The 25,035-nt window shown below is 39.0% G+C and overlaps 1 protein-coding gene and 1 pseudogene across 1 annotated transcript in view; both read right to left on the bottom strand.

Moving 5' to 3' along the window:
* Nucleotides 1–25,035, bottom strand: part of tpcn2 (two pore segment channel 2) — a 224,090-nt gene that overhangs the window by 74,210 nt on the left and 124,845 nt on the right. The gene's annotated exons all lie outside the window — the stretch shown is intronic.
* Nucleotides 8,424–20,891, bottom strand: LOC116703495 (apoptosis regulator BAX-like; annotated as a pseudogene).

The following is a 25,035-nucleotide window of genomic DNA, read 5'->3' as shown; positions in this document are numbered from 1 at the left end:
AAACTTATAAAAGAACTTTGATAGTCGAAAAAATGCACAGTAATAAGTCATTCTATTTTTGTTTTCCAGCAGAAGAAGCATCTCAAACAGAGAGAAAGGAGAGCGATGTGTGTCTGTGGACATCCATCTTTACGGAGGACAACCATGGTATTATTAACTTTTTTTAAATAAGGACCATTTTGCAAAAGTGAGGACATTTCAGCCGACTACACTTTATTTTCCCCGGCCTTTAGAGGCTGTTTACAAGCTTCTTTCAAGTTTTCAGAGAGATCCTCAGAAACGTGCAAACATCTGTTCCTGTGCATCTACGCCTTTTGTACTCTGAATACACACTTCTGCTCTCTACTGCCCTCTACTGACATGGACTTATTTGCCCTGGAACAAGGAAAACTAGAGGAAGACATGTCACATGGTTTTAGAATGAAATGCATATTCATTGTCTGGTTTGTCTGTCACATTCTTGTTATTTAACTAATGTTAAATAAATTATAGTTATGTTGTAGAAAGGATGTTCATACCCTGTCTGAGATGTTCTTAAAATGTAAACCGTTACATTTTTAAATTCAAAATGGACTTACTATCATTGTAAAGCCTTTTAGTGAAAAATGACTTGTGTTACAGCCAACGCTTTCTCACTCCGATGGCGTAAATGACGGAAGTTTGGCCAGTGGCTTTCCGCGTCTGATGCAACGAAAAAGGCGTCCTTTGGCGTGTGAGGAACGTACCGGGGAGAGCAGCATCTAGCGAGTAGTATGCAATGGGGAATTTGTCGTAGGGAGGTTGGTCGGGGGGGTGGATGTGTCAAACACAGGACCTTCACTCAGGAGACCGGGGTTCAAGTCCCGTGTGTGTCCTTAACCGTCCTGTTATTACCGGGTGTCACGGAACTTTAGCATATATGTATATATATATACTTTTAATGCCAGTAACAACTGACCAAACGTCCATATCTTACGAGATGAGAGTGAGAACGTGTTGGATGTTTTATTACTCTGTGTTCTGCTTTAATTCATCCTGTGTTCATCACACCCACCTTGTGTACAGTGTGACAAATTGTGTTAATGTTGTTTAAAGTTATTTAATTTTTTTATTTCTCTTTGGGTAATGCTTTAGTCCTTTTTGTATTTTTAAAGAATTTTGAAAGATGAGTTAAATAAAAATCTTTTTTTCATCACAGATTTAAGATGTTTTACCAAAATGTATTACCAAAATAAAGTACACCATCAAGTAACAGAAAAGTTGCATTTGTATTTCTGTAAGTAATAACAAAAATGTTTTTCATTTACTGTAGTTAAACCTTTTAATTACAGGACAAAGTCCAGGTAATGAGCTGCCAGTACATTTGCTGTTATTTTACAGATTTATGTATGGTTCACAGTAAATGTTCTGTTTTTTTACTGTAGGAACACCATTAAATAACAGTAAATGTTCTGTTTTTTTACTGTAGGAACACCATTAAATAACAGTAAATGTTCTGTTTTTTTACTGTAGGAACACCATTAAATAACAGTAAATGTTCTGTTTTTTTACTGTAGGAACACCATTAAATAACAGTAAATGTTCTGTTTTTTTACTGTAGGAACACCATTAAATAACAGAAAATGTTCTGTTTTTTTACTGTAGGAACACCATTAAATAACAGTAAATGTTCTGTTTTTTTACTGTAGGAACACCATTAAATAACAGTAAATGTTCTGTTTTTTTACTGTAGGAACACCATTAAATAACAGTAAATGTTCCGTTTTTTTACTGTAGGAATACCGTTATTTAATTACGGTAGAAAGTCCCGGTAATGAGCTGCCAGTACTTTTTCTGTTAATTTACGGAATTTTTTCTTACAGTGTAGCCTACTGATGAAATGCTTTATCTGGAGGTGCATTTCTCTATGTGACACACCTGACTTAACTGTGAGGCCGTCTTTGGCTCGTGATAATTTTCTTTGTGGGGTTTTGCGCGCCTGTTGTCCAGCAGTGTCCTCATATTTTCGTTCTGTTCCCCATAACGCTTTTGGGCATCTTGGTTTAATAAAAATGATGTCAGACGTTTTGCACTTTGATTGTTATGACACACCATTCAACTGCAATTTTAGAATAATAGGTTGCCGTTTTTTTACAACTACTTACACACAGAATCTTTACATGTCACCCGATTTATGAAACCTGTCATTTAAAGCACATAAGTACACACCAAATCTCCACGACCATAAGCTATTTCTCAGCCTTTCCCTCAGTTTCAGTAATCAATAAGTGAGAGACGTGAACGCGCGCGCACACACACACCTATGTGTGAATGGTGTCTGTAATATGTAAAAGTGCATTTATTAGGCTAGTTGTTAAAACTAGAAAAGCACTATATAAACAGTCCATTCACACACACACACACACACACGTGTTCTTTAATGGAAATGTAGATATAAGCCTATGAAAGACTAAAGAGCTTTAGATTTAGAACAACAGTGTGTACATGATACATATATCCACAAATGTAGCCTAGCCTACTGTTAAAAAAGCAATTTGAAATAAAATGCTTCTTTTTAGATTTGTGTTAATGACATTTTTAAGGTATTTTGACTGCAGTGTTTCATTTGAAAGGAGATATGAGGACTTTTGCATTTTGTGTGTACAGTTTTGAAAAACGGAGAGATAGTTTTGATAACGTGTGTAAGCAGATGTAAAAACTGTAAACGATGAGGCTCCAGGAGTAGTTTCAGATCTATGAGTCATTTTGAAACAGCGCCACCTGCCCATTGACTCCTCGCTGTGGCCGAACGTGGTAATGCAGCCTTTTACTCCCTGCCTAGTTACACTGGAGATGAGGGTTCGATTCTAAGCGAGTAGAGGCCAGATTAAAAAATAACAAAACAACAACACAATCTAATGGGCTTGTATTTAAAGCAGACAAAATAACAAAGAAAGTACTACAATGGCAGCCGTGGCTAGATGAAACGTGATTTAGCTTAGAGCCCATCTCACCTTGATCATGTAGGCTACCTGAATAAAATTCCTATTTTATGGATGAGTCACTAGAATTCATATGCATTAATTTTATGTATAGCATGTATCAGGTTTTACCCACAATTCCAATTGGCATCCTCAGCAAAATCAAAGCCAATATTTTATAAACTAAAGCAATTTAAAATCTAAAAACAGTGTCTGAAGTGACTATGAGAGAGAGAGTGTGTGTCCGACATGGGAATGAACCGAGTGTGTGTCCTACATGGGAATGAACAGAGAAAATATGTTTACACCCTCAGTGAAACAATCTTGAAAGTAGAGGTCTTTAAATACAGTTCGATTCTTTTATTATAACTGTAGGTTGTGTAGCAGCAGAGAAGCTCAGAGCAAAATGACACAAATGTGCTAGAGATGGCAGTGATAAAGCATTGTAGAATTTGATACTACCTCTCTCTATCCCCCAAGCTCAAAGCCAACGTTGCTGTGCATGTCTGTCAGCAGCAATGAGTCTCTCTGTGGTCCACGTGTGGGCCAGCTACACAATCTATATCCTTTTCATTAAGGTTTTTAAGTATTTGTGGCATCAACGTCTGTTTGAAGATTTAGAGTTGTGTCTATGAGACCTGTCGCCTCACTTTATGTCTAAACAGTTAATATTAGGGTAGCCTAATAAATTATAACTTTCAAGAATAATTAAACAAACAGGCTTTGCTGGGGGAAAAGGCACTGAAAAGATCTTTAAACACCATCATTATCTCCCTTTAATAAAGTCAAATTCCTTCAGAAGTCGTGTTGTGGAAGTCTCTGTACAGCAGGGAAGGAATTGTTTTGGAGTGTGAGACTTTGTTGAAACAAAATAAGACTGAGTCAAGGTTTGGTCTTGTTGAGATTTAATTATTCCCTGCAGAAATAACCCGGTGACAAGACAGTCCGCCCCCAGGGAAGTTTGAGCATCAATGACTTAATTTCCTGTATTCCTGTATTTATATGCACCAAGTTAGGGTGGAAATACATTTATTTTGCCTAAGTGAAGAAGAAATACACAGGTGACATTCAAAATATGTAAAAAAAATACAATATAATGGAAGGTATGTTATTTGTGGTCATTTGGAATTTTTAAATGGGTATATAGAAATTCTGGAGCTTTCTTAGTTGATATACTGTGTATGCCTGCGTATCACGTAGACTACATCACTGGTTTGGCGCACATTTTTACATTTTTGTTGCAATTCACCAAAAATTGAAAAAGTCTAAAATCCTTCTCCAATCTTTAAAAAGTCGTATTCATAGTTACGACCGGTTATACATTTTGACATGATGCTTAGACCCATGAGAATCAAATGAACCTGAAAAGGTTTGAATGCTTTTTGTTTAATTTAATTATGAAATGTAATGTTGTTCAGTCTTCTTCATTATTGTTGTTGTACTATATATTTGGGCCTGTTCTGGAAGACATTTTTTTATTTTCATTTAAGGAATTACCTTGATTATTTTTATCTGAAACATTTTCCCACTTCACACCATCATTAACATAACTACAGAGGATTATTAGGGCCACATATGAAAAATGTATTTGAGTGCTGAGTTTAAGTCAGAATTTACAGATTTGATATAGTTCCTTGTGTAGGCCAACTAAATACATCAAGAAAAGAAAAGACTGTTCTCGACCACCCACTCACACTGCAACAGACAAAATACAACAATCATAACACATAAGTAAGAATACTTAGGATTTAAAAAGATAAAAAATTAAAAGTTTTTACCTTGAACTCCAAATTATGACTTTAAACTCAGAATTCAGGACTCAAATACATATTTCACATTGGTCCCAATTCCCCTCCGTACGTAACTGCTGTGTAAGTGATTAAATGAATATAAATTAGTTTAGCTGACTGTAAATTGTAATTTCCCTATAGGGGATCATAAAGAGTATAAAATTATAAATTACATTATAATATAGATATCCAATGACCTGCAGTAGCTAAGTCAGACCATTCACAAAGCGAGCAATTAGTAGTATAATTTGTTTTTTTTCACAGATATGGAGTCCAATTAGGTCATTTTTCTATCATAAAATAATGACCAGGTCACATTTTTCAAACACCGTAGAACAGATAGATAAATAGTGTAATATCCCTTTAAAAAGTGCATGATCAATTTGCTAGCATAAATATCTGACTAAAGCTCACATGGCACTAGAGAATAGTACTGGGTAGGTCTGGAACCGTACAAATCACCCATCAGATCATCTCACCCTCACACATTGGAATACTAAAAAGCATTTAAGTTTAAATAAAGACTTATTTATCTCCCGGAGAGTGCTCAGAAGGCCTTCTAAAGTCTGGTCCTATCCCTCATGTGTTTACCTTAACCCTTGTGTTGTCCTCGGTCCAACTGGCCTGTTTTTCCTATATCTATGTTCTTTTTAATTACCCAAAATAACATGACTGATTCCACACAACGCTCTTTGGCAAGTACAAATCTCTACTTTCATAACTTTTGGGGCGTCTTATTCAATTTTAAGTTGTTTTGAAATAGTATTGAGTAAAAGTTGACACATTCCAGTCTGTGATTATCATCACATCCATTCCTTTATTTTAGACTAAATAATTCCTAATTTCTGCTTTTCTATCTCAAACATTTGTTATAATTTCATACAAATGAGGTTTATTGACCATAAATTCCAAAAATAAATGTAAAACTAAAGTTAATAACTTAGTGTTACGTAGTGTTGAAACGTCAAAAAAAGACAAGCATGACAAAAAGGGGACAAAAAAGTAAGAAAAACGTTAAAAAACATTGATAAAAAACGTCAACAAAGTGTTGATTTTCAATTTTGACAGGAAGACAACACAAGGGTTAGGAATCAGAGATTATTACAAACTTAGAAACTAAAGGACATAGCTTTTCTTTTCTTTTTTGCAGTCGCAGAGGTTTTACAGGTTTTAAAATGAACCAGCATCTGTAGGCTTGAAATTAATATCAACTGTGGTGTTGAGCAGGCCTAATCTGTAATATTATAAAAGCAACTTTCACAATTGGATAAATACTGTACATCCCCAAATGTAGACCCAGTAAACCATGTCAATACGAGGAGTCAGCTCAAACTAATAGATGTTGGTTGAAAAAATTCTACATAAGTCTGTTGATTTCATATTTGACTTTTACAAAATGCTTGCTGCACTGTTACACGTATTAAGCTGAAACCATTGCTTTGTTAAGTTATTTTTGTAAACAAAAAATGGCATACAGCTCTATTATCGAGTAAATACAAGTATCAGATCAGGACTTGGTATTGGCAGAAAAAAAAAAAAAAAAAAATCGGATTGGCGGCCCAAAAAAACTGAACGGGACATCCTAATTGAAAACGCTGCTATCGTTACCCTACCGTTCACAGTGGAAGACAATGGAAAAGAAAGTAAATTTTCAGTTTGCCATCACCTGTTATTTTTGTTGCCTTTGCCTGTCTTCTCTGACAGATCTGACTGACATATTTCTGTTTCTGTGGTCACTGCTCAGACAGTAATGTGAGGGCTGGTCATAGACCTGCTAACAGGGCTATTAGTAGTTTCTAGGCTGCTGAGCTCCTCAGTCAAATCACCATCTTATGCCCATTCTGGTGTCTGACAACTGAAACATCTGTCACGTATATCAGCGGGATTGACTACATTCACAGAAAGGCACAGGCAAAGGAAGTCAGCTTCTTAACACTGCTGGTACAGAAAATTGCACGACCTCGTCTGTAAAACGCTCAGCTGGATCCTTGATCCGGTGTGTAGTTCAGGCTTGTTCACAGCACAGAGATGGCCAACGGACCCCAGTGCTTATCTAAGAGATGAACCACAGAATACCCTCTAAAAGCACCCACCACAGCTACAGCGTTGTGTGATGGAGGACTTATTCCCATGTTCGCTAAAATTCCATTCATTTTCAACATTAGAAGGTTAAATAATGGGCATGAAATTCTCTGGTTGAATTATTAGTACAAAAGTTTAGAAGCCGTTCCAAATATCAGAAAAGTAACATAAAAACAACAACTCTGAAGAAGCATTCGGTAAGAGACGTCCAATATCCCAGCTGTATCTTAAGATAAGTAGAAATGCGATGATACAATGATTTGTTCAAATTAATTCAGATTCAGCCGAATCAGATGCCGTGTTTTGCCGGCAATACACCTATTCCTCCTTTTGACACTTTGATTTGGAATATTGTGCAATTTATTTAATTATCAAGGTAATAAAAAAAAAAAGCCAAAGGCCCTGGGCAGGGTAAAACAAAATGGTACGCAGCCATTGTTTATGCTACTATTGATGTTGTGATTTCACATGCCTAATGTTCTGCTGTGAAAAGGTCTACTGCAACTATGACGCGCTGTGAAATTCCTGGAGCTCTCACCCCTGATTTCCACCAACTGCGGAACGGCTGCGGATCCGCTTCGGAACGGCGCAAAGTCATTCGGTTGCCCTTAAAGTCCCTGTGTGTATTTTCACCAACTGTGGAACAGTTGCGTCCCGACTCCGAGATCCCCTAGCCCTCTGGAGCAGATACGCAGAGCTTCTATTTTTGCTGGACACCGGAGAGCTCCGCAGCAATTCAGCACACGGCAGATAGTGCAGGACAGGAAGTCGAGCACAGAAACAAAATAAAACATCCGTTTAATTTTCAAAATAAAATACACTGTGCTCACAGCGGATCATATTTCCCTGCACTACACCTTGAACATCATAATGGGTGGAGACAGGCCTGAAGTCAACAGGTCAGAGGTTTGTTGTTTTGTTTATAGAAACTACATCCTGTCATATCGCGCTATCATACGTGAATTTGAGAGATCTCGTGGGTCCCTTGAGACTTCAGTTATTAGTCATGGCGGAGCACGGAGTCGACACACAGCGGAGCCACTCTGCAGCCGTTCCGCAGTTGGTGGAAATCTAGGGTCATTTGTTTTGTTTTTGGCTTCTTTTCCACAACCACAGTGCCCGAGGCTCATCTACCAAGTGATGGTAAAACAGGATTCCTCAGAAAAAAGCTAGCAACATGGCTCTAATATAAACCTATTGTGGCTTTACATTTTGCCGCGTCACTCCTGTTTTTCTTGTGGAGGATAATATTAAAGACAACTTAAAGTGGGAATGATTATAGGCTAATTCTTGAACTCGCATTTTCTTCTTCACTTTGCAGTTCTTTTGAATTCTGTTGAGACAGCCAAGTAGAGGTATTCCCTAGATAATGCACTCAAATTTCCAGCACAAGCTAACATAATGAATGTACAGTACTTTTAATGTGTTGCTGTTGTTTATGTGTTCATTGATTTTTATGTCTTCTCAGGTCCACATTCTGCTCAGACCCAAGACCTGGAGACATTTACATTTGACCCCACCCACACCCCATGTGGACCTGATACCTGGTTCAGGTAGGTCAGGTCCTTTAGTCTGTTGAATACAACTACAGCTACTCACAATGTCAATAAACACCATCACCTTCTGACAGCCCCTGCTGAGAGCTGACAGCCTCTAAAATGGCTTCCACAGGGTGTGTTGCAGAAGCTCAGGTGTAGTTCCTTACAGCTGCTGGTGAAGGCTGATGGAGATGTCCAGTGGACAGCTGGCTGCAAATGTTTTTTTTTTGTTATTGGAATCCTGAGAACAGATGATTATGTACAATACTTAATGAAATAGAGCGGAGGAGTGGTTGTAATTAATGTCCAGACACGTCATTATTAGCTGCGTTTATCCAGGAGATGGGACAGCAGCCCTGGTTGCCAGGTCCGAAGCTCTCAGCGGGTCTTTCTGTAGAAAACAATAGCTGCCACCAATGCTACTGATGCTACTATGGTTAGAGTCCTCCAGCGTGAAATACCACGGATCACCCCCTCCCTACAAGATCAAGACAGTAAGATTAAGAGCTTTGGATCTTGACAAGTCCATACATAAGACCATTACGCCGTTTGGAAAGGGTTAATGCCTAAAAAAGTGTCCATTGTCAGGAATTAGTGTCCACTGTGAAGGGCGTAAACCCGCTTATCCAATGGTCCCTTTGACCTCTTCTTAAGAGTCCATCGTGTTTTTTTAATCCTCCGTGTCTTCCTTGGCTACTAGCAACTGCGTGGAGGAGGGGTGTGGGGGGCGATCACGGAAGGCTTGTATCAGTGCTGTTGTCAATACTTTGAATTCCTCATGGAGAAGACAGATACTACGCCTATAGCTTTACATTTTTTTTCAAACATACCCTGTGTCCCTGGTTATGCCTGAGGGTTTGACTAATACCTACAACAATCATTCCCCATCCCATAAGGTTCTACTGCAATGCAAAATGTTCACTGTTCCAGTAAATAGGAGGTCCTAAGAAACCAGGGATATTTATAGTCCGCTCAGCTCAGAGAAGCCTTAAGCTTGGACAGTAACGAGCCAGAAAGCCCCACATGCTAGCATTACATGCACACAGTTGACCATCAGTAAATGTAATTTGACCAGGCCCGGCCCTAAACAATTTGGTGCCCAGGCAAAGATTTTAGGTGGCGCCCCCTTGCATCACTGTACAGTTAACTGATGTTTAAACTAACAGATAGCGCTCGCTATTATTGATTAGCCAACTATGTCATGCTAACGGCTGATGCTATTATCATCATTGTTCTGCAACAGCAAAAATATATCATTATCATCATCACCTTTACTGTAACATTACCTCTGTCTTTGTCACGTTTTTCCTCTTCTACTTTTCTTTTTCCTCCTGGGCCCAGACAGTTTAGGACGCTTTGACATTATGAGATTTAGATGCAGGTAAAAGAAGTCGGGCTTGTTTTTTTAATTAAGGTGACGTTATATTAAGGTGACCAGATTTCTCAGACAAATCCGGGACATTTTCAGCTCAGAAGCGTATTTACCTCCAAAACAAGTAATGTTTTTATTTTGTAAAACTTAAAACGGGGACACTAGACCTAGAGCTGTTCTCATTAGGGCTGAGCCCCCCCCCCCCCCCCCCAGTAATCATCCTAGACCCACCCCTGCTGCTAGTTCCTACTCCACTCCACTAACCCCTCAAGATAGAAGTCCTAATATTTCAAGATAAAAATCCATCCTATACTTCAGATAAAAAGTCCTAATATTTCAAGATAAAAAGTCATAATATTCAAGATAGAAGTCTTAATATTTCCAAATATAAAGTCCTAATAGTCCTAATATTTTAGATAGAAAGTCCTAATATTTCAAGATAGAAAGTCCTTATAGTCCTAATATTTCAAGATAGAAAGTCTCATATTTCATAATGTTGTAATGTTTACTGAACTACTGACAGCTTTTGCTTTACTGCTCAAGGCTTGTTTCTGGAACAGCTCATTGAGAATCAGATACAATAAAAACTACTGAGGACATATTTTCCTTTGACATTGATGCAGTATTAAACGAGATCGCTAGTTAAGTTAATGGGATAATTGTCCAGCTTGTATTTACGTTCATAAAGTGCTTGTTTTGCTGCTAACAGACTCAGATTAATATCTAAGTGTCTGACAACATTATGGGAAGGATTCTAAGGAGGTCGACCTTTCTGTTAAAGATTAAGATCCTTTTTAAAACATAAAAGTCCGCGAAATTGCGTTCGCTAAACGCACCAGACTCCATGTAAAAACCAGTGATTTTTAACATCGTAAAATACGGCTTCTAAAACATCTCTGAGCACCGCTGGCTCTGGCTGTCCTGGAGCCTGTGGGTTGGGTGTGCGATTATCGGCTACGTTTTTTTTTCATTACAATTTCGGTCTTTCAGTCACAGTGAAAACCGGGGACATTTCCGGGGACAGATCCAGCCGGGGACAGGTAGCCAAAATAAGGGACTGTCCCCGGAAACCGGGACGTCTGGTCACCCTACGTTACAGGTACAGCACAAGCCGGCGCCCCCTGGTGGTTTGCGCCCTTAGCATTTGCCTATACTGCCTAAGCCACAGGCCGGCCCTGAATTTGACAGTTATTTAACAACAAGACTAGCTAGCTATTAACAATGTCATTGTCCCCAGATCATTTTTAAAAGATTTTTTACAAACAAATGATCGACAATATCACTGTTGGCTGAAGCCTGAGGAGCTAAGGGATGGGAGATGATCGGTGTGAAACAAAGTCAGTCAGAGACTTCCTGAAGCTTGTGTGTTAGCGCCATCCTGTGGTGTTAAAAGGACGAGGCACTAAAGTTGACACTGTGTTTGGAAATACAATTCACATTTAGTAATAATTTGAATGAAGCGCATGCATTAGAACGGTAAACGGTCAATTTAACTCGTTTAGTAGGTGTCCTAGTAAACTTTTTTATATGGACACCCTGCAGCCTGGTATAAAAATGAATATAGCACAGAACTAACAGATCTCTGGGGACAGGGATCTCTGTCTATGTTTAATTGTATTCCTTTGTTTTTAAAATATAACTTTGTACAGCACTTTATTCTGCTTCGGTCGGTTATAATTCAATATGCTTTATAAATAATTTACTTGACTCACCCAGCCTCCCTGCTGAACAAGCCAGCCGTAGAGCAGCTCTTTGATGACCTGCAGAACCCAGCTGATGATTGTTTGGATGTTTTCTAGACGGTTGGAGTTCATCGCCTTTAAACAAAACCAAAAGACGGGGGAATGCAAATTATTTCACAGTGCATGCAAATTTCAGAGAAGAAAACAAACAGCCCAGCTGAGAAGCACTGCTCTGTGGGATATACTGTATGTTGTTACCTTGAGTATGAGTCTGTGGGCCAGATAGAGAGAGCCACCACTCGACCCCATTTGATGCCATCAGCAAAGATTTTCCTTGCTACATCATGAAGATGTTCCGAGCACAGTCGTCCGAACGGGGTTGATCAGACTGAGAGAAGAAATGGACAGATTCAAATGTTTGTTTTTTTTTATTTAACTCATTGTAGGAAAAATGTGTTGCAAATGCATTTCTCTTTTATTCCGATGATGTTCCGGCCTTCAGGCTTTTTTCAAAGACCAACATCACAGTAAGACACAGGCACTGATCTGTCAATAGGCCACATCCTAGTCACACTCTGTTGGTGATTCGACTATAAAGTTAGCATACGCTCATTTGCACGTTTGTGACATCCTTACACAATCATTTGCATAAAGCTTATTCAATACAGGAATTTATTTTACCTTATAATTATTACCTAGGTAGCTTGTCTTTAAAGTAAAAAAAGAAATTCTACAAGGAAGGTAAAAAGATCAATAAAGAATTCTCAAAGAAGGCTGGCTTGCTCAGAACCAGGCCAGCTCAGCTGCATCTTTTCTCCGGCACCGGCCCCCGCACCCCGCACCCTGTCCCTTTTCTCCCTGCCTACGGACACGAGGAGGGGACGACATGCTCCTCTGCTCCTCACAAAACAGATTCAGAGAGGTGTGACCGTTTTGGTGCCAGAGGAGAGAAATAACTTGCTTGCTGCGCTGGACAATACTGGCGACTATTTTTTTTTACAGAAAGTCAGTGTCTTTTCTACAGAAAGTCGCCCGTTTTCTTGCTAGTCGCTTTTCTGAAAAAAGGCACAAAGGGGGTCTGAAAAGTTGCTAAATCTAGCCATAAAGTTGCTAAGTTGGCAACACTGTGACAGACACTGTGTGCATGGAGGGGAGGAGCTGTGCGTGTGTGTGTAGAGTGACAGAGAGACTGAAGAGAGCAGGGAAAGTAAATGCAGCTGAACGAATGCGTGTTTTAAAAAGCGTTAATAATAAAAATAATAATAATGAAACGCAATGTGTGTGCAATGTTCTGAGGCACTTTTTTGACCAACTCTGAGTTTTCTGCAGTAGGTTGGCAGACCACATTAGCTAGGTGTATTATTTGAAAGAGTTCATGTAGATTAACATTCAAGCGCTGTGATCAAGCAATAAGCGGTGGATCTGCTGACTGACGCAGCCCCCCAGTTGTGTTTGTGTATAATGCACAACTTACTGATGAAGCTCAGTGTTCCGGTTGAACTCATCTGCAATCCTGATCAGCTGTTCTACCACTTCTTTAATTTGTGGGTCCTGTTGTTCATTTGGCCTTCCTCCCAGAGTCTCAGAGGTCACGTGTTGACTAGGCTCCTCTGTGTTTATACGTTCAGTGACATACCTAGGACAGAAGAAACTGCTTCACCAAACAAATATATGTTATCACTTTAAAAGATACCTACTTGATAAATATAATTTAGTAGGTGTGTGAATCTTTTGGTATCTCATAATTCAATTCTGATTCTTCTTTGGGGGTCATGATTTGATTCAAAATTGATTGTTGATTCAAAGCGATTCTGGATTCTGTACATAAGGGCGCTAATTTCAGGATCTAGTGTCAAGTTGTTTATGCACAAGAAATACAGAAGCAGTCGTCATAGAAAATCTTGGGTCTTAGGCTCCCTCCAAACATGCAAATTAAAGTTGTACAGAACAGAAAATCGCAAGCACTCAAAAAGCTCAGTTGATAGAGCGTGCATACTGTATATGTGCCTATATATAGAGATTGTAGAGATTTTGTCAACGACACAGCGGGCCGGGGTTCAACTCCGACCTACGGGCCTTCATGTCCCCCCCTCTCTCTCCTCTTTCATGTCTTCAGCTGTCCTGTCAAAATAAAAGGCCGAAAATGCCCCAAACATTATCTTAAAAAAAATATACATGTAAGAATCTATGACATGAGACATAAAATAGTGCAAGTTAATATATAGGGATAAATATATGCAATCTGTTAAATTATGTTTTTTTCTCTCTCTCTCTCACGCAACCTGATCTCAGGAAGGTCATAGTTTAGAGCTCGCTTGGATTATTGTTATCCTTGTATTTCTTGTTTATTTCTGGTTCAACCATGCAAACCTTTCTTTTAAAGTGCTGTTTAAATTAAATTTAGTCTTATTCAAGTTGTAAAGATGAGACTTACCCTCTAAGGATCACTGCTCCTTGCTCCATGATGGGATCATCAATGACATCTGGTACAATGAGAAGATTGATTAAAACCCACCATCATTTCAATCTTGCACACTACACTGTTTATAGATATAGAATAGAATAGAAAATAAAATTGTCACATGCCTTTCAAATTCTAAACGAGAAATTAGAAGTTTTATTATGAATAAAATCATAAAATAGCCTTACCAGCCTGCTTACTGGAGTTCCACAACTACACACATCATATACAAATACAATTTTGTACATGTAGAGTATATCCCCTTCAATAATTGCTCTAATTTTATGTTAATTGTCCACCCATCTGTTAGATGAAATGTACGCTGATGATGTAGGCCCTAAACTTCCTGTGATGCTTGGATGCTTAAAGATCAAATCTGAAGCACCATTTTACAATGTTTTGATTATAACTGTATTGGTACACTTTCTTTGATAAAAAAGAGTGCAATGTTGTGTTACATCAAATCCATCTATCTATAAATTACGGGAACGTCTGTCTGTTATTTGCATATCTCTCAAACCATTAGTCCGAAGGATTTCAAAATTGACAGGTGTCTTGCTACCAGCATAAGTACGTGCAGTGCCAAGTTTGATGTTGTTTGGATAAGAAATACAAAAGAATGAGTTTGCCACGTTCTCTGTCAGGAAAATATAGTAGTACAATGTCTTCCTCTGATGTAGACGTAGACTACACTGTATGTCAGAAGTAAGCTATACAGTGGAGTTGCACATTAAGGGGTTTGGGGTCCTTCTGGAAGCAATTTTAGGGTACAATTTAGTTTTAAAGAATTCTGCAGCAATACCACGGACCTAGCAATCGGCCCGACGGGCACTGCACTAGTTGATATTGATTACATTGAATAGTTTCTTAACTAGACACTCTCTGATTAAATGTGCGTAAATCTTTAAAAAAAACATAAAACACGGCCTTTAGGAAATTGTTTAATACTATTATTTATACTCTTGACAACATTTTACAAATAATCCTTCAAATATAATCATTACACTTAATATTTGTATTTAACAATATTAATATATTTTAGAATAATTTCTAAAATCTGTATTAACAAAAGAATGTATGCTAAATTACATTGAACTTTAACTATTTTTAAATTTATGCACTTTTTCAAATTCATAACTACAGTCCCTGACAAAAGTCTTGTCGCTTATCTATTTTGTAGAAACACCTGTTGTTAACCTGACTTTTAATTAATCAATTGGTGTAAGAAATAGCTCATATGAAAAGCTGAAACCCTCCCAAATGATTTTCATTGCACTGAAATGAATTAGTTTCACTGAAACAAGATTTATAATTTAAACAAGACAGAAAGGTCCAATTTTGGCGAGACAAAAGTCTTGTCGCCTATACAGAAATTGAACAAATTCACTGCAAATAATAAAACATGTCAGCAAATTAAATAGTGGTGCTGTGAGATCCAAATGTAATATCTTGTATGACTTCCATGAGCTTGAAGGACTGGACACATGCGGTTTGGCAAGGATTCATACAATGTATTGATGAAGTCATCAGGAATAGCTAGGAAAGCAGTCTTGCATGCCTCCCAAAGTTCATCAATATTCTTTGGTTTGGTCTTCCATGCTTCCTCTTTCATCCTACCCCACATATGCTCAATGATGTTCATGTCTGGTGACTGGGCCGGCCAATCCTGTAGCATCTTGATCTTCTTCGCCTTGAGGAACTTTGAAGTGGAGATGGAAGTATGCGATGGACCACCATCCTGCTGCAGATTTTGGCATCTTTTATGGTTGGGAATATAAGAGGTAGCTAAGATGTCTTGGTATTTCAGACTATTGATGTTGCCTTCCACCCTGCAGCTCTACCGCACACCCCCATACTGGATGTAACCCCACACCATGATTTTTCCGCCACCAAACTTCACTGTTTTCTGGGTGAATCTTGGATCCATGCGGGCTCCAGTAGGTCTCCTGCAATATTTGCGGCGACTGTGGTGTAATTCAACAGAAGATTGATCTGAAAAATCCACTTTCTTCCACTTTTCCAGCATCCATCCTTTTAGCAAGCTGTGGGCCTTGGCACATGCCACACGGTTTTTCAATTGTCTTTTGTTTAGTGCCGGCTTCTGGGCACTGATTTGACCATGGAGGCCATTTCGAGACAGAATCCGACAAACTGTTCTGGTTGACACAGGGACTTCAGGGGACCAGGTCTCGTGGAGCTCTGCTGCAGTGGAAAATGGGCTGGCCTTGGATTTTCGAGCCAACAAACGGTCCTCTCGAGCAGTTGTCTTGCGGGGTCTGCCTGACCTGGGCTTGTCAAAAACCTCTCCAGTGTCTTCAAATGTTTTTTTTAATCCTCTGTACTTGACGCTGAGACACATTGAAGGTGTCTGCCACATCAGCAGTGGATCTGGTCTTCAGCCTCTTGATAATCCAAACTTTAGTCTCAGGGTGAATCTTAGGCACGTTTGCAGAGGTCTAGTTGCAGTTGATGTGAAGGTCTTGTGTACTGGGGTTGTTTTTATACACACCTGAGACCTGATTGATCCATTATTAGTCACAGGTGAAGCTCATAGGCATCACCTGGCAAAAGTGGTTTTAACTCCAGAAGAAGCCAACAACATATTTGTTGAGTTTCATGCCAGGGCCATCGGGGCTCACTGTGGAGAAGACAAAACCATGCATGCCATCCAGCAACGGTATTACTGGCCTCGGATGAAAGCAGACATCACAAAATGGGTGAGTGCATAATTATAAAAAAAAATAAAACTTATTTGTGTGAAGCTTATGCAAATCTTAATGCTACATATTTCACCAGTGTTCTCAATTGTTTTTACTTGGTTAGATTACACAGTGTGATGCCTGTCAGAGAAAGAGGGCCTCTATAAAGGACAAGACACAGTACAAACCCATACAGGTGAATCTGACCTCAGTACATTTAACATTTGGTATACATGGAAGTCTTTATGATACAGTTTTTGTTTGCATTTAAGGTGAGTGAACCTTTCCAGCTTGTTGGAATGGACCTAGTTGGCAAATTAAAATGCTCCAACAAAGGAAACATTTATACGTGTGTCATGCTGGACTACTTCACAAAATGGATGGAAGTATATCCACTGAAAACCAAGACAGCTGAAGAAGTTTCAGAATGCATCATGGACTTCTTTTATAAATATGGTGCACCCAAATGCATTCTTACAGACCAGGGCAAAGAATTTGTTAACAAAGTAAGTCAAATTCTGAGACATTTGATATTATTGTTCATCACATCACTGGGGGAAAAACATATCACATTCATTTTCATTTCCACTGCCAGATTAACCTAGACATGTGTGCCAAGCTTAGCATTGCCAGAAGCCTCTGTGCCCCATACCACCCACAAACCAATGGCTTGGTGGAAGGGCTCAATGGCACCCTTCAAGGGTGTGAATCATGTTTTTCTTAATGTGTGTGTGTGTGTATATATATATATATATATATATATATATATATATATATATATATATATATATATATATATATATATATATATATATATATATATATATAGGCCCACCGTTTTTGGTCTATGCAACAAAAAACATATAACCACAAAACATTCACCATTTTACCTCATGTATGGAAGGGAGGCCCGTTACCCTTCTGAAATTCCAGATAAGTGGCAGGTACAATGGCCTTTTCCTGCAGTACAGAACAACTTTGTCAATAATGGTATATTCTATAACCTATAGGTTACTTGTGTTCAGTTATCAACCATCAATGTTACAGATAACTGACGAGGAAGTAAATGCACTGGCTGAAAATGAGGAGGTAACATTAACTTCCAAACTGTCTGATGTCTACCCCAAAGTGGAGGCCAATATATTGGCCGCACATCAGAGGGTGCGGAAGAGAAAACATGAATTGGACCATGATGATGGCTTTGTTGTGGGGGACCTGGTATTAAGAAGGAACATTCGCCAGGAACAAAGAAAGGGGGGCAAATTAGAAGCAGATTTATTAGGCCCGTACACCATTGTATACATTGATGGTAAAAGTGCAGACCTTGAAAGAGAAGGGGATGTATTTGAGAAAATTAACATTGACCACCTAAAAAGATATGTGGAACCCCAGGTGAGAATTCCAGGTAAATGGAATGCTGCCTCCACACCTCCTTCAGCAGTGCAGCCTAGCCCTGCCACCACACCTCCTTCAGGAGTGCAGCCTAGCCCCTTGGGGTGTCCCAGGGTTCCCCAATCCCCCATCTTAACACAGAGTCCACAACCGTGCACAAGTCTCTAGTCCCCAGAGGAACGTAAGTATGTTTCATTGCCCATGATTTTCAGCAACAACATACTGTATTCCATCTGCATACATGCATATCTTTCATTTGCATCGGTACTTGGGTAACCTTTGGTAAACTGATGCTACATGCTATTCCTAATCAGTCCTTGATAAAGAACTGTCTTCTAATAAACAGTAATAGCAGAAATCTGGTCTGGAAAACGGCAAGGGGTGTTGTGGAGCAAGGTAGGACCCTATAAATTATTTGCCAGAGACCTGCAGAATCTGGCACCTGGAAGACAGGTGGAAAGTGAGGTAAATGCAAGTATTTCATCATGAAATCATAATGTACATGCCTAAAACTATTTACAATACCAATATGTAACTCTATACACAATTGTCACTTAAGGTGTTGAATGCATTTATCCATGCAAACATTCAAACGCTACAAGCAAGAACTTTAACAAAGTACTTTCTTGTCGACTCATTTGAGATGACTGCGATGTGGCAAGGATCATTCAGGGGATTAAAGAAGGTGTGTACTTTCAAATTCTGTTCATAAATGGTTACAATACCTATAATTTATTCATTCTGTCTGTTTTCAGATTGACCCAATGGCCTATGATGTTCTACTTGGAGCAGTTTGTGACAAACATCACTGGACACTTGTGGTGAGAATGTACATACACTATAAAATGACTATTTTAATGTGAGATTTCATTCTCTTTACATGATCTTGTGTGTACTGTGAAGGTCATTTATCCAAAGGAGAAGCGGGCGCTTTACATTGATCCCCTTGGAGAAACCCCTGGCCAATTAACAAAATGCAAGGATATCACAAGGCAAGTTATGTCCGTGGTAATGTCATAAAATTGTTCTTAGTTCCAAATAACTATATTTAGCTCATCTACAGATCTTTCATGAGGCGCAAAAATATACATATATCGCGATGGACTTGTGATACAATTGACCATCCTCGCCAGCAGGATTCAACATCCTGTGGGGCATTGGTCTGCAAGGTACGTGTGCAAATTACCCTTTGTTTAATAAAGCTATTGACTGTTACTAATTGTACTGAGTCTTTTGTAGTTTGCAGAGCTTGTTCTTAAAGGTGAGTTGCTGGATTTCAGGACTGATGAGGCAGCAACTACTCAGTTGAGAAAAGAAATAGCTTGCCGACTCGTAGCGGATTCAGGTTTGTTTATTTTTTTGTTTTGTTTTTGTCAGTGTTTCATCAATGTGTCTGAGAAACTGTTTACACTTGTGTAATGTGTTAGAAAATTTGTCGGAGCTATGCAGAGCATGTGGCAATGCATGCCAAAGTCCAGGAAGAAATAAAGATGGTCATGATGACTGGGTAAGCACATTCACAATTCCGTATATTTCCAAATGTAACGTTTAAATAATATACTGTCTTCTTTTTGTCAGATCCAGTGCACAACATGCAGTTTGTGGTTTCATTGGGTGTGTGTTGGGAGACCACCTTTGAACCAGAACTACTTTTGTCCAGCATGTACTTTATAAAAACATGCCTCTACTTGCTAAAGTAACATCTGTCTGGCACAACAAGGTGATCAGCTCCTCAGGCTGTATACCAGGTTGTTAGGCAGGACATGTTAAAAGGAATAAGGTCATTAAAGAATATCAATAGCTACTGTGCTGTGTCGGAGTTTGATTTCAGAACAACTTGACATCAATTTGGATGGAATGATTTGATGAAAGACTCATTAAAATGCTTTGTTAATTCGGAGCCAAACTCAGGTAGGTTTTAACACTGTAGGCTATTACAAGCCTTTGTTGTGCAAATCCAGGGAATTTGCCATATATCATATACCATACAGGCTACACAAAAGGAGAGACTATGACTGTAAATCATTACACTATGCATTCAAATTACGTCGTGTATTAGCCTACCACTTTACTGTGAGTCGTTGGCAATTGTGTATTTTGACAATATTTGACTATTTGATCTGTTAAAATGTGTGTCAGTCACAATGTGTAGCTTAGTAGGTGACTATGATGAAGTAGTAGTAGTCAATTTGCCCGTAGATGCGACCAAAGAAACGTGATAACTAACATCGGGTATTTCATAAACTAAGGCAAGGTAACCAGTTGTTGTAGATGAGCTCACAACAAAGTGTTACCCGGTTGGTGACGTAGTTTATGAATGGGTTACTGGAAGCAGTTTACTATTGCGCTGTGTTAGCTCGCTGCGTAAAGCTGAGGGCTTTCATGAAAACTCCATTTTTTTTGCCACAGGATCGCAACCACCTCGACCCGAACTTCAATTGTTTTTAGAGCTTACTTTTTTGTAGGTGGCTGTGATCTGGTGCATACTTAGGCAAACATTTTCGCGCCAGTAGATTTGGGAAACGATTTGAAAATCGCCAGGGAAATGTTTGTGATTGTGTGACGAATCTGGTGCCACAGGCAGCCCAGCGGCAGCTGTTAGGTAAACACAACACCTTTTTCTTTCTTTAACTGTCTATGACGGTAACCAGTTGTTGTGGAAACCAGTAGGGGTATCACACCGGCTTTTACGTTAGGCTACATACCTTCTCCACCTACGGCGCCCTGGAGTTCCTCTCCTTCGTCTATCTCCTCTTCTCGGCTATCAGCCATTATAACTTCTAACTTCAGTCAGCTCGGAGCGAGGAATGCTTGTTAGTTTGGTTCGAACATTTAGTACTAAAGTTAGCTTGTTTGAAGAAAAAAAAGTCCCAAAAGTCCGGCCGTGTCTGTGGGGTTGAAAAGTTTCACTGTACACTAAAGAATAAGGAAGTGACAAACACACAAAAGCGCGTGGTAGGCGGGAGGCACGAGCCGGTAGCCGGACTCATGTGGGAGGCACGCCCCATCAGGGTAGATGCTGAGGGCTCAGAGGGCTGTTTAACAGTTGTACTCTTTGCCTTAAAAGTATAAGCAGAATATAATGTTACTCAGGAAATTTACCATGCACAGCAATTTTCTACAACGCCAGAATATGATGCATTATTAATACATCGTTTCTCCCTCTCTCCTGGGCTAACATAAAAATTTCCTAAGTCATATTAACTTCCACTGCTAGCTTTTATTACAAAGTGTACAATTATTCGTTTCTGCAAATGACAAGTGACTCGTTGAATGGGGTCAGTTAAGCGCTGTAGTTCATACATTTTCTTTTCTCACGGTTTTTTTTCTTCCTAGATTCCTTGTTTACATATGCTTAGCTCCCTCATATGGACATACACTACCGTTCAAAAGTTTTGGGTCACATTGAAATGTCTTTATTTTTTAAGGAAAAGCACTGTACTTTTCAATGAAGAGAACTTTAAACTAGTCTTAACTTTGAAGAAATACACTCTATACATTGCTAATGTGGTAAATGACTATTCTAGCTGCAAATGTCTGGTTTTTGGTGCAATATCTACATAGGTGTATAGAGGCCCATTTCCAGCAACTATCAATCCAGTGTTCTAATGGTACAATGTGTTCGCTCATTGGCTCAGAAGGCTAATTGATGATTAGAAAACCCTTGTGCAATCATGTTCACACATCTGAAAACAGTTTAGGTCGTTACAGAAGCTACAAAACTGACCTTCCTTTGAGCAGATTGAGTTTCTGGAGCATCACATTTGTGGGGTCAATTAAACGCTCAAAATGGCCAGAAAAAGAGAACTTTTCTCTGAAACTCGACAGTCTATTCTTGTCCTTAGAAATGAAGGCTATTCCATGCGAGACATTGCTAAGAAATTGAAGATTTCCTACAACGGTGTGTACTACTCCCTTCAGAGGACAGCACAAACAGGCTCTAACCAGAGTAGAAAAAGAAGTGGGAGGCCGCGTTGCACAACTGAGCAAGAAGATAAGTACATTAGAGTCTCTAGTTTGAGAAACAGACGCCTCACAGGTCCCCAACTGGCATCTTCATTAAATAGTACCCGCAAAACACCAGTGTCAACATCTACAGTGAAGAGGCGGCTGAGGGATTCTGGGCTTCAGGGCAGAGTGGCAAAGAAAAGCCATATCTGAGACTGGCCAATAAAAGAAAAAGATTAAGATGGGCAAAAGAACACAGACATTGGAAAGAGGAAGACTGGAAAAAAGTGTTGTGATGGATGAATCCAAGTTTGAGGTGTTTGGGTCACAAAGAAGAACGTTTGTGAGACGCAGAACAAATGAAAAGATGCTGGAAGAATGCCTGACGCCATCTGTTAAGCACGGTGGAGGTAATATGATGGTCTGGGGTTGCTTTGGTGCTGGTAAGGTGGGAGATTTGTACAGGGTAAAAGGGATTCTGAATAAGGAAGGCTATCACTCCATTTTTGCAACGCCATGCCGTACCCAGTGGACAGCGCTTGATTGGAGCCAATTTCATCCTACAACAGGACAATGACCCTAAACACACCTCCTATTTAGAGCAGCTGGTATTCTATCGGTAATGGAGTGGCCAGCGCAGTCACCAGATCTGAACCCCATTGAGCTGTCGTGGGAGCAGCTTGACCGTATGGTACGCAAGAAGTGCCCATCCAACCAATCCAACTTGTGGGAGCTGCTTCTGGAAGCGTGGGGTGACATTTCTCCAGATTACCTCAACAAATCAACAGCTAGAATGCCAAAGGTCTGCAATGCTGTAATTGCTGCAAATGGAGGATTCTTTGACGAAAGCAAAGTTTGATGTAAAAAAAATCTTGTTTCAAATACAAATCATTATTTCTAACCTTGTCAATGTCTTGACTCTATTTTCTATTCATTTCACAATGTATGGTGGTGAATAAGTGTGACTTTTCAGGAAAACACAAAATTGTTTGGGTGACTCCAAACTTTTGAACGGTAGTGTGTGTGTGTGTGTGTGTGTGTGTGTGTGTGGTGTGTGTTGGTGTGTGTGTGTGTGGTGTGTGGTGTGTTGTGTGTGTGTGTATATATATATATATATATATATTTTGTTTAAACACTACATTGGTACCAACCCCTCAGACTATTTTTTTACTGTAGAACATCAACATTTTATGAAATGTAGATATAAGCCTATGAAAGACAAAAGAGCTTTAGATTTAGAACAGTGTGTACATGATATATATTCCCAAATGCAGCCTACTGTAATAAAAAAAGCCATTTGATACAAATGCTTTTCTTTTAGATGTGTTGATGACATTTTAAGGCATTTTGAGAGAGTGTGTGTCCGACATGGGAATGAACAGAGAGTGTGTCCTACATGGGAATAACATAAAAAATATATTTACACCTTCAGTAAACAAACTTCAGAATAGAGGTCTTTAAATACAGTTCGATTCTTTAAGGTATAATGTAGGATGCATTGCAGTTGATAGGCTCGGTGCGAAATGGCTAACATGCACGAAGAGTGGATGTAACAGAGAAGCATGATAGTCGGCAGCAAAGAGTAAATTACTTCAAATCCACCTACTTTTTACTTAGTAGTTTAAGAAAATATCTGGAAATGATTGGATGATAATCACCATCAACTCCGCGACACCTGTCCCTCTGAAGGCTTTAGGGCTTTTCTATCTCCCTCGGCAGCAGTCTTAATGATGAAAGTGCGCCACATGCAGTTTTTTTCCCCCTCTGCCTCGTGTCGTGTTAGATGCGGGTTCGAATCCACCCAAGGTGTGGCCACATTAAAATTACAAAACAACATTGGCTTATATTTCCAGTCGATAGAACAACTAAACAGTACTACAGTTGCAGCTAAAGTGAATGTGATTCAGCTGAGAGCCCACCTCACCATCAACATAGAACAGATTAGAGATTATACTTCAAGTCTAAACATTTTAAAATGACGATAGCCTAACTTGCCTAAGTAATTACTTTGCAGGAGATTAAAAAAGCACGCCTCAGTGGGGAAAAAGGCAGTACAAGATCTTCCGCTCGCGCCACTTTGATCCTGCAGTCAAGAGCCTGTTAACTAACAATGATTAGACTGGTTGTTGGCGATATTAGAGTCCTGGAGGCTATTGGTCGTTCTTCTCTGTTTTCCTGCGGGAGCGGGGCAAGCAATTAACAATTAGTGTTTTTTTTTGAAGTTTTGAGGTTTGCGATTCGAACCCCACCTGCGGCAGATGAAGAAGGAGATTTTCTTTTTAAATTTTGTATTTACTGTAGCCTATATATATATGTATATATATTGTTTCAACACTACATTAATAATAATAAAATATAATAGTAATAATAGTAATAAAAAATAAAAAAGCCATTGACACAAATGCTTTTTTTTAGATGTGTTGATGACATTTTAAGGCCTTTTAACTGCAGTGTTTCATTTGAAGGAGATGTGAGGACTTTTGCATTTTGTGTGTACAGTTTTGAAAATTGTGTGTAGACTTTTGAAAAACGGAAAGATAGTAAAATAGTACCTACACACAAAATCTTTACATGTCACCCGATTTTTGAAACCTTTCATTTAAAGAGCAAAACTACACACCAAATCTCCACGACCATAAGTTATTTCTCAGCCTTTCCTTTGTTTTCGTAAGGGACATAGTATGTACCTCAAGACAAGTTCATGGAGGAAGAGGAAGAAGAGGAGGAGGGCAGAGAAAAGAAGGAAGGAGTTTGACATTTTTGTTGTTTTTTTTCTCATTTTTTTGGCATTTATCAACATTTTTGTCACTTTCTTGACATTGATGTGATTTTATAAAGGTTTTTGTAAATTTGTTTGAGTTTTACTGCTTGCATTGACGTATTAGAAGTGATGAGATGTGTATGCCCCAGAAGCTCTCATCTGCTCAGTTGACATCTGTTATTTACCTTTGATTGTTGAAAAAGGTTGATATGTAAAGATAGGTTTTGCCCAGATGATCTGTAGATAGAAGTTGTTTTTTATTCAAATATTTGTCCAGGTTATGGATCTGTGGGACAGGGAGATGTCTGGTACTACATGATGTTTACTGTACGTAAGTATTAAAAGTAATTATCTGGTATTTCATTTTTAGA

The sequence above is a fragment of the Etheostoma spectabile genome, chromosome 15, assembly GCF_008692095.1.
Source record: "Etheostoma spectabile isolate EspeVRDwgs_2016 chromosome 15, UIUC_Espe_1.0, whole genome shotgun sequence".
Taxonomy (NCBI): Eukaryota; Metazoa; Chordata; class Actinopteri; order Perciformes; family Percidae; genus Etheostoma; species Etheostoma spectabile.
Note: the sequence above shows the minus strand (reverse complement) of the source record. Positions and strands in the feature narration are given on the sequence as shown.